Genomic DNA, 12047 nt, shown 5'->3' with positions numbered 1-12047 from the left:
GAAAAAGAAAAAAAGTCAATCTCATAAATTTTACCACAGGATACACACAATATTTCCGACAATATGCCTGAAGCAAGACTATTGTAGTTTGTTTTCAATACAAAATCCTAGTGTTTCATTATACCAAGCAGCTATGATTATAGGTCTGTACCATCAAGGCCGTCTGCAACGGTAATTTAAAAAACTAAGCCAATAGAATCATGGGTATTATATATTGATACCTCGTATAATTATATTTCAGACATCATTGTATAAGTATTATAGTTGGATTGTAACTATAAATTATAATTGTAATTATAACAATAAAATGTACAGCATTTGTAACAGCCCAGATTATTTTGCGTGTTTTCAGATGAATATTTTGACTAACACCTTAATTAGATAAAAGTCCTATCTAACCCTGGAGGTTTTCTTTTTGGAAAGAGATAACTAGTTGATGTTTGGTCTCTCCTGATGTGTGGTGATTCCATTTAGATTCTTTCATATATGGGTAGATAATAAATTTTCTACTCTACTAGGTTTCCATATCTCAAGTTCTTCTTTGTTTTAGCCATCCCTCCCTATATTTCCACACTCATCACTTCTCTTCTCATGTTCATTTGATCCCCCCTCTCTACCTCTTACCAGGTAAACAACAAGGCAAAGAAAAGAGAGTAGAAGGCCATGATACAGCCTTTAGGAGTCTGTTAATAATGACCAATTACTACATAAGTCTGAAATTCTCAAAAGTTCAACTGCTTTAAATATATCACCATCAGTTGAAGACTATGGAAAGCCAGAATAGTGTCCTTCATGGGAAATATAAAACACTATTTTTCCTTAGTGTGTTATTGCAATTCATGTTGTCTATCTTAGGCAATATCTACTTAATGCATATTTCTTTCCATAGATTAAGTCATCTCAGCCTTAGTTCAGACCACTGACAGACCATAGAAAGCTTAACAAGAAAAGAGGCCCAAGTGTGGATGCCTGGAACTCACTTAGAAGAGGAACAAAATAATCACAGGAGGCAAAGATGAAAAGGAAACTTGAGGGGATATTGGAGGGGGGGAGAGGTGAAAAGGAGAGGCAGAATTGGGTGTGGTGGGGGGAGCCAGGAGGGACACCCACAAGACCAGGAAACTAAACTGAAATATGCAGCAGTGGGAGTTAAGGGGCAGAGGCCCCCTCCCAGAGATTTGGTACTACCAAGATTCAATGGGGATGACATTAGCTGAAATGCCCAACAGTAGAAAGATAGAACCAGAAGAGTACACCTCCAGTAGATTGATATCTTGGTTACGAAATTGTTCATGTCTAAAGAAAATGCAGAGACAAAATGAATCAGAGACCAAAAGGAAAGCCATGCAGTGACCAGCCCAACTTGGAATCCATCCCATGTCTACATCCAAATCCTGACACTATTAATAAGGGCAAATTGTGTGTGCAGACAGAAGCCTGTCATTCCTGTCCTTGGAGAGGTTTTCCTAGCAGCTGACTGAGAAAAATGCACATAATTACAGCCAACCATTGCATTGAGGTCTGGGAAAATATGGAGGAGTTAGCAGAAGGGCTGAAAAAGCTGAAGGGGATTACAAGAGTTCTCAGAGACTAAGCCAAAAACAAAGGAACATACTGAAGGTGGTACTTGGCCACAGCACATGTACAGCAGAAGATTGCCTTGTATGGCCTCAGTGGGAGAAGATGCTCTCAATCTTGTGGAAACTTGATTCCCCAAGGAAGAAGGATGCTGGGTGGGGGGTGAGCAGGAGGTGGGTTGGACAGTAGAGGAGCACTCTCTCAGAGGTTGAGAGGAGGGGACATGAAGTGGAGAACTCAGGAAGGGCAGACCAGGAAGGGGACAATGTTTTAAATATAAATGAACAAAATAATTTAATAAAGACTTTTTTTTTAAGACATGTCTTCTTTAATGGGTCTCCTTTGAGGAAATCTGAGTCTGTCATGTAATGCCTTGCATCAGTGGTTTTCTAAAACCTTGATATGATTAAATGAATATTTAATACTAACTGTGGCTTCATGTATGAAAGCCAAGAAGTACCCAAAACTTCAAAATCAATATGTATGAATTCATTCTACCAGTGCTGACAAATGATCCAGAGCCTCTGACCATTATTTTCAGCTTCTACCTGTGAGTATAGTTGATCACAGTTTTGGAAAATATTTTAATAATCTTGGCCTTTAGCTCTGGCTTTCTCTTGGTCATCGCTAAGCAGTACTTTGTCTCTTATCTGTCTTTTAATGATATTTCTTTATGTAGCAACTCTGTCTTAAAAATGTTGCAGAACATATAAACTGAGAACCAATAGCATAATTCCCACATCCAGACCTGCTTTGTTTTGATTTGTATAAGTGTGGAAGTTCTTTCCCTTAGTGTCATGGCCTATGATCACTATGTAGCAAATTGCACCTTGTAAGGTACACAGTCATTTTGCATCCCTGCTACAGTACTATTATGATATTGCTACTTCTGTGCACTAGGGTTGCTAACAGCCTATTACATAATATGTTAGTGCTTTGGTTGTCCTTCTACATAGCCTGGAAAATACCCATTACTTTTTTTGAAGTTGTTCAATTTCTCAAACTGGACAGTTCTGACCCCTTCATTGATAGAACTCCTGGCAATAATTCCAACTTCCATATTTGTTTGTGGTGCTCAATCTAAAATTTTTTTTCTGTTATATATTAAATAGTGGCCAATGTGTTGACAGTCCCACCATTAGAATGACAATGTGAAGACTTTTCCACATGTGTGACTTCTTTTTCATATGTGTATTAGTGCTATATTAAAGGTTGGAGTATATGCGTTAACTCAGTAACAATTGATTTACCTAGGAAGAGTGCAGTTGCTTCGGTCATGTATTCTGTGTTTCCTGTGAAGATAAACCACTTTATCTAAGAATTTTGGAACAAGAATACACAGAAGGCACTGAGGAAAATTAATAATAGGATGACTTATTTTCTATGATGGCTGATTTGCTTTTAACTCCTGTTTCTATACTAAGTGAAAAGGGCAGATTTGTTTGATCCTGAATGCGTCACACATCTGACACATAATTTGTTTGACAGAGTGTTTCAGTGAATTTAGTTTGACACTCCTCCTATGTTTGCTTAACTGCTATCTCCTTGATTTGTGCACATAATTTTCAATTCTATGAAGACAGCTTATTTTTCCAGTATAATGTGAAAGGGTGTAGAAGAGAGGACTATAATTTTACCTATTTTTATGGCCTCTCTAAAGGAATTATTTACAAAATATTATCATGGAAGGAACAGTTAGGCTTTAACCACAACTAAAGAACAGCTTTAAATTAACCATCTAATCAAGTCTATGTGTATTACATACCAGATTAAGTCTAATGTGACAGGACAAAGTCAATATTGATAAGAGTGAAGGTATCACTGGAGCAAAATATTGGAGGAAGAACTAACTCCATATCATACAACAATAGCACATACTACACTGTCCTATATTTTTCATAACATTGTTATAAGTTTTTGGACACTAATAACAATATGAATTGAAACTACATTGAAATGATTCATTTTATGTGTTTTATTTTTAAGAGAGAAATAACATTAATGTGTTGAAAGAACAAAGACAGATAAATCTCATTATAACCGTGTCTGAGTGGAAGATTGGAAGTACAACTTCTTTGTTTTTATAAATATTTTATTTACTAACCTTCTGCCATGTGGGTCTGTGCACCAGGGGTTTTCAATGGACATCTCTGGCCAAGCCTGGTGCAAGAGTTCCGGCCAAGGAAAACAAGTGCTAGCAGAAAGAGGAAATCAAGTTGCTTCCGCTGCTTCTGCTGCTGTAGTTGGCTCCACCTCGATCTTTGCCTTCCTGGTTACTCAGTTACTCCTTACCACCCTGCACTGAGTCAGGTTGGACTGTGATGACTAGAGAGACTGACTAGCCAGTGAGGAGTGCAGAGGAGCTTCAGGCGGACCTTTGGGAGAGCAGACTTCTTCCCATATGATACAGCTCTTAAGACAGAAATTTTAGATGAAGGAGGAGTTCTTGCACACCCTTAATCTTTCCGGATAGGATTCTTATATATAGTGTTGGGGTGGGGAAGGGTCTGACAACAGGTACTTCCCATTGGTTTGATCTGAGAGCTTTAGGGATACCATATTTGCTTGTGGGAGAGCTTGGTGCTGCTCCTACATGACTGATAGCCAGATAAGTCTCTGTGGGGTGCTGTTGAGGCTGTAGCTATGTGACAGTAGCCTGGGACCCTGGAGGTGTGACTGAACACCTGCCATCCCATGCAAGTGGAAATCACCACCCACTGGTTCACGGGAGTTCTAAACCTTTGTTCAATTGGGGACTAAGCACAGCTCACCACCCCACATAGCCATTGTCCCCCTTCTGGGCCTCCTCCCACATATCTTCATCCAAATACTCCACCTTGTATCCAAGAAGCTAATCCTTCTAGGTGTCCCCTTTTGTGAGGGTTCTCAATAATTAGGTACATATTTACCACTAAGGCAAGATTAGGCAGTCCTCTACACACACACACACACACACATACACACTCACACACACACACACGTATATAAATATATATATATTTATCCCCAGGGAGACTTGGACCAGTCCATGTATGCTGCTTGGTAGGTGGCTCGGTGGCTCTCTCCCTCTCTAGGAGCTTCCAGGAGTATGATTTAGTTGAGACTGCAGGTCTTCATATGGGGTCACCCTCTATCAAGGTGACCTTCATATCCTTTATATCCTTCCTCTAATTCCTATATAGTATCCCTAACTTCATTTTAATGTTTAGGTGTAAGTACCTGCATCTGTCTTGGTCAGCTGCTGGTAGGAATTCTCAGAGGACAGCCATGAGAAACTCATGTCTGTAAGTACATCATAAGATCAGGAATAATGTCAGGCCTTGATAGATCCCCATGAGATGGATCCAAACTTGGGCCAGTCACTAGACCGATTTTCTTCAGTCTCTTATCATTTTTGTCTTTTAAACAGAAAGAATTCTGGGCTAGAAATTTTGACTGTGGTTTGGTAACCCTGTCCCTCCACTTGGGTCCCTGCCTATTTACTGGTGGTGGACTCTTCAAGTTCCTTCTCCACACTCTTTGGCACTTTGGCTAAGATCACCCCATTGATTCCTAAGGTATTTCATAGCCCAGGTCTCTGAGGCTTTCTAAAGAATCACTCCACCTTGCTGACATATGCAATAGTGTCTGTGTTTGATGGCTGTTTATGGGAAGGATCCCTGGGTGAGGCAGTCTCTGGATGGCCCTTCCTTCCATTTCAGCTCCAATCTTTGTCTCTGTAACTCCTTCCATTGGTATTTTGTTTCTGATCCTAAGGAGAAACAAAGTATTGACACTTTCCTCTTCCTTCTTCTTGAGTTTCATGTGTTTTGAAAATTGTATCTTGGATACTCTAAGTTTCTGGGCTAATATCCACTTATCAGTGAGTGCATGTCATGTGAGTTCTTTTGTGATTGAGTTACCTCACTCAGGATGATATCCTCCAGATCCATCCATTTGCCTAAGAATTTCATTAATATATTGGTTTTAGTAGCTGAGTAGTACTCCATTGTGTAAATGTACCACATTTTCTGTATCCATTCCTCTGCTGAGGGACATCTGGGTTCTTTCCAGCTTCTGGCTGTTATAAATAAGGCTGCTTTGAACATAGTGGAGCATGTATCCTTAGTTGGAACATCTTATGAGTATATGCCCAGAAGAGGTATTGCTAGATTCTCTGGGAGTGGTATGTCCAATTTTCTGAGGAATCGCCAGACTGATTTCCAGAGTGGTAGTATCAGCTGGCAATCCCACCAGCAATGGAGGAGTGTTCTTCTTTCACCACATCCTACCCAGCATCTGCTGAGACCTGAATTTTTGATCTTAGCCATTCTGACTGGTATGAGTTGGAATCTCAGGATCGTTTTGATTTGCATTTCCCTGATGATTAAGGAAGTTGAACATTTTTTCAGACGCTTCTCAGCCATTCGGTATCCACAGTTGAAAATTCTTTGTTTAGCCCTGTACCTCATTTTTCAATGGGGTTATTTGATTTTCTGGAGTCCATCTTCTTGATTTCTTTGTATATATTATATATTAGTCCCCTATCGGATTTAGGATTATTAAAGATCCTTTCCTAATTTGTTGGTAGCCTTTTTGTCTTATTTTTTTTTTTTTTTGCCTTTTTGTCTTATTGACAGTGTCTTTTGCCTTACAGAAGCTTTGCAATTTTATGAGGTCCCATTTGTCAATTCTCGATCTTACAGTACAAGCCATTGCTGTTCTGTTCAGGCAGACAAGGGAAATGTGACTCTAACCTTGCTAGGAAGAAGGTCTAAAAGGCCACCCCAAACAGTGACACACTTAATTTAGCAGGCCACACTCCACCAAGGCCACACCTCCTAATATTGCCACTCCCTGGTCCAAGTGTATTCAAATCACCTCAGATGCCAGTTATTACTAGTGTCAATTTCACATGTTAATAATGCTATTTACCACCTGTGATAAATATTCTTCATTGTCAACTTACCCACACTTGACAATACTTAATAGACACCTCAGCAGATGTCTTTGAAAATTTCAAGGGATGTGTATCTGAGAAGAAATGTTGTACCTAAAAATTTTAGAATAAAATCCCAGGGAATTCTGTTACACAGTGTGTGGGGCAATGGGCTATACACAGACATCCTGGTCTCTAGGTGAGTTTAGGTCTTGAACTCCCATGGGACCCGATGGGTGGTAATTTCCACCTACATGTGACAGAAGGCCTTTGATCATGTCTCCTGGACTCCTGGCTCCTGTTGAAGTTACTGCCTCCACACCCCTCACAGGAGAATCTTGTGGTTAACAGTCACCTAGAGAGTGTCTCAAGTTTCTGGCATTCTGGCTAGACTCCTCCCCATGGTTACCTAGCAACAGCAAAATAGAGCCCACTATAAGAGGGGCTGCTTGGCCCCACTTCACTCTCTTTAAGCTTTCTTATTCTCTAACTCTCCTCTCTCTCTTTCCCTTCCCATTTCTCTCTCTCTAGTCTTTGTTCTCTCCCTCATTCTCTCCTCTTGACCATGGCCATTCTTGCTTTCTTTCTACATTCTCTCCTTTCTCCCTCCCTTTCTACAATAAAGCTCTAAAACCATAGACGGTCTCTGATCTTGAAGGCCTGCCGTGCTTGACGATGGGATTGGCTTTCTCCTCCCACCAGAAGGCCTTCCTATGCTGCAGCCAGGGATCAGACTAAGGACTCTTGCCTGCTTGGGAACCACCCAGTGCCCCCCCCCCCCTCATCCCCCTGACCTCTTCCCTTATCTCTGGGGCTGAGTGTCACCCTAGGGCCCCTATTCTGTTCTCAGCTCCTCTGCTGTATCCATCATGGGATGTCAGAGACTGGGAAACTGATACCTGGGGCTGCCCCTTGTCCACCACCTGCCATGTGGGATCAGTGGCCTAACACAGCGAGATGACCACCCGAGTTCACATGGAAAGTGCCCAGCAGTCCTCCTGCATCTACCTGCCCAGAGCACTGGAATTCTGGCGGGATGCAGGCACTCTCCTTCTCCCCTCTTCCCACACATCCACAGCCAGCAACAGTGAATAAAAATAAAGAAAAGACAAAGTAAGAAAAATAACATTCTTTTCTGTGCTACTGTATGCAGATGTGGGCAAGATTTTGCTACCATATGCTTCCATCCTGGGCTTTGATGATATTAAACTGTTGTGTTCCAACAGCATCCAAGTTGGAAAATCCCATCCTTAAAGAAAGCTTGCTAAAATGTCAATAGTGACAGAGAAAAGTTCACAAGGCCTCAACCCTACAAAAAGCACTATAGGCAGCTGAAGAAATTTGGGAGTTGTGGAGTGGTCTTCCCCAGGCAAGAGGATACCAATTGTTCATGTAGTGCCAAAAGGTTAAGTTCTGAAAGCATTGTCTGTACTGAGTAATATATGTATCAACTCAATCTGTTTAGTGTTACATGTATATTCAGAAATCTCCATCTGTTATTGGATAACCAATTAGTTGGCTCATCTCTAGGGAGGAATAATTCTTCCTCTTTCACCTGTCTTTATTTGTTTGTTTTTCTTTGGCTGAGAATTCCCATTTTCCCATTAACATATTTTTGTGGATTCTGGGGATTTAAATTCTTATTTTCATGTTTGCAAAGCAAGTATTTTATCAAGAGACATTCTCATGCTCCTCACATATTCTTTCCAATGTTTACATTTTGGTAATTATATGAGGTTGCCTTGTATGAACAATATCGAAACCCAAATATCAGTCAATATAAAATTTTACTTAGACTTCTCAAAACATTAAAAATAATCTAAAGTATATACATCTCTAGTCTCTAACTTATCATGATTTTATTTTTAATTTTTGTAAAGTTTATTTTTATATAACAATTCAGTATAATATTCCCAATGAGAATATTATATCAAATTAGCAGGGTGACTTTCATGGTCTTCTACACATTATTAGAATGAGACTGTTTACTCTTGCTTCAATATCATTGTTTGTTTGCTCATAGAAATGGTTGGTCTATTTATAAACTCATGCTTTAAATTTGACTGCCTGTATGTATACAATATGTCATCTATGTACTACACATTTTTCAATTTTGAGTTACAGGCTTTGAATATAGTCTTGATAAGCTCTCAAATTTCTATGCATTTAATGTTTTCCATTTCACTTAATGGATAATCTGCTTAATATTTAGAGTAAAGTTGAAGACACTTTACAATTCACAAAAAAAAAATTCTAGACAATTCCAGTCACTAATATAAAAGGCAAAACTACAAATACTATTTTAAAGACATAAAATGCTCATTACTGAGACTCTTTAAGTATAAAGCATGAAGTACAATGTTGTCAGTTACATTATTGTTCATGTTTCCCTAAGATTAGTATCACAAAAAATATAACACTACATTTTTCCTGTGCTTATTATAAACATTATTCACATAAGAGCTGATTTTCGTTCTGTAATTGGTTTTTATTTTTCTTTCAATAAATTTCTTTTGTGTCACAATTATTATCACAAAATTTATGGAAAATATTTACACTGTAATTTCCCCTCATTCTTAGGGGAATGAGGCATGGAAACACAGCTAGCCTAGTCGTCATGGTAGGTTCCATTCCAGACTGGGAAATGAAGTAAAATTCTGCCCCACAAAAGTGCTTCGTTAAAAGCTTAGTTCACTATGAATGCAAAGGACATATGAGATATTGATAGAAAAACCTGACCATTTGTAGTACTGGAGACGAAGGTCAGTGATAAGAGTTCTTGACTTGTATATACTAAATGCTAGAACACAAATAAGGAAAGAAATTATGAAAGTAATCTACATTGTTTAATCAAAAGGTTCATGTGGACTGGAAAGATTGTTTTAAGGTCAAGAACATTTTCTGCTCTTTCTGAGGATTGGAGTTCAGTTCTAAGCAACTTTGAATGGCTCAGAAATGTAAGTCCAACTCCAGAGAATCCTGTACACTGTAATAACTTCTGTAGATATATCATCAGACAGGCAAAAAGACACACACACACACACACACACACACACACACACACGCGCGCGCGCGCGCGCGCACACACACACATACACATGCACTCACATACAGGCAGACAGATAGACAAAAATCTTAATGATACAGAAAATTTTAATTAATGCTTGGATGCAATAAACTCATAAGATTGCTAAGGGAAAGGTTCACATTCATATAATGATTGGTAATAATTAAATTAGGAAATAAGATAATCGAGTTAACCATTTAGTCATAATTTGTACCTACCTAGACATAAAAAGTTCCATATATAAAACTATCTTCTACTTCCAGACTATATGTAGGAAAATATTAAAATGGATTTATGCACCAAACCAGAAAAATTAGATACAAAATTCATGCCAACATAAAAAATGGTTCTTAATTTTTATGTCATTAATTTTGATGTTTACTAATAGCCAAAGGCATAACAAATAAATGGGCAACTGCTAAACTTTATACAATAATAGTCATGGGAGCATAAGAGAAAAAATAACACCGCTTTTAATGGATTCCTTAATTAACAAGGTTAGTATCTAAAACATCATTTCTACTTTCTAAAAAGGATTTTTCCCTTGGCTACCAGAGAATCTAAGCCTATCTAGCATTGAAAATTTCAGCAAATGTTTTTCAAAGTCAAACAAACAATTTTATAGCATTATATATCATAAAATTCATTATGTATTCACAGTAACTCGTGTTAGTTACTGTTCTTATTATGACTAAATATCTAGAGAAAATAATTTGAAGAGGGAGATTATTTGGTGTTCATTTGTTTACGTATGGCAATAGAAGTCTCCCGCATCTGCACATAAGTAAGCAGGAAAGCGGAGACAGCAGTGATCAAAGTGTTTTCTCCTTTCTATTATTTTATTTATTCTGAGACATAAACCCCTAGGATAGTGTCCTCCACCTTCAGGGTGCATCTTCCCCACACCGTTAAAAACTCTCTCAATATGCCCTAACAGACATATCCACATGTTCATCCTAGTGTTGTCAAATGTAATCAAGTTGACAATAAAGTGCATACCTGAGTTGATAGAATGATTACACCCTGTACAAATAGCACTTTTCAATGAATCAATCTTTAGATACCAATAATACCAAATAAAGTGATACACTTACTTTTTCTTTCATTAAAATGCCTCTTACTTTTTTGTATACTCTATAGTTTTAAATTTAATAAAACACATAATTTACATTTGAGACCACATTGATAATTTCATCTTCTGCAGATAGACTTTTTCTCATTTATCATAAAGTAATAGCCAATTCTTATATTAAAAAGACAAATGTTAGTTGGAACAGGTTTTGACTTTCTTCCAGGCACCAGATTTAGACTACTGAAAAATAAAATCTAGTTTAACCATAAAATAATTATCAGCAGGCAGGAGATTGACTGTGCTTCTCTGAATCTACCATTATCACTATATGTAACAGTTGCATTTTCTTCCTCACCTGGAAAAATAAAAGAGAACACAGTCCAAGTATATTTTTACAACATGAGAATAATAGAGCCTTATTATTAGTTGTACAGTATTATGTCAGGTATGGTTTTAGTAAAATGTATCAGTATTATTTGCTTCAATGTGTAAGTTCTATTGGAGAGTCAATTTTCTCCAAGGATGTAACTTCTTTTGAGTTGCCTATGTTTCCAGAAATAAGCTGATGGATATTCTTCAAACACATAACTTATTCAGTAGCTTAAAAAAATTTACATGATGTTGAGAGGACTTGTAAAGGATTTCAGGAAGAAGTGTGGGTGGATTTAATAGAAAGATATAGGAAATGAGTATGAGGTGGGAGTAGGTGGGTGGGAGGGGGAGAACCCTCATAGAAGCAGGGGGAAGGGGGATGGAGTAGGAGGGCTTGTGGAAGGGAAACCCGAAAACGGATAATATTTGAAATGTAAATATATTAAATATCAAAAAAAGAACTTCTCAAAAATATTTAAAAATCTTAATATGCATCAATGAAATTCAAATATCTCACAATCGTCTCAAACTATTTTATTCATCAGGTAATAAAAACTTATCTATAATAAAAGAGAACGGAGTGACAATCCTAACCAATAATTTTGTAACAGTAACTTCTTCACAGATTGTCAATGTCTACTTCTTTCCTTAAGAGGAGACCTAACTCTAAGACAGGGATGGGTGTTTCCCATGTCCAAGAAAAATGGTGTATACTTACAGACACACAGATACACACACACACCCACTGGTAATATTAAAACTTCTCATAATGACCCCTTCCCTGGGATTGATAAAAATATCTACTTCCAGGTTTCAAATGATGTGTCAATTAAGGCTGAAGTGTTTCAGTTCTTAAGTGTACTTGCTGCTTTTCCATAGGTTATCTTCCTTGCACTATGGTTGAGCAGCTTACAATTACCAGAGGTTCTGCTCAAGAGGCTCTAAATCATTCTCCTGGACTCAGCAGTTGTTGAAATATATGTGGCATACATATATATGAACACACATATGCATATATATCATATATATACATATATATA

This window comes from Mus caroli, chromosome 9 (genome assembly GCF_900094665.2).
Source record: "Mus caroli chromosome 9, CAROLI_EIJ_v1.1, whole genome shotgun sequence".
In the NCBI taxonomy this organism is placed as follows: domain Eukaryota; kingdom Metazoa; phylum Chordata; class Mammalia; order Rodentia; family Muridae; genus Mus; species Mus caroli.
Note: the sequence above shows the minus strand (reverse complement) of the source record.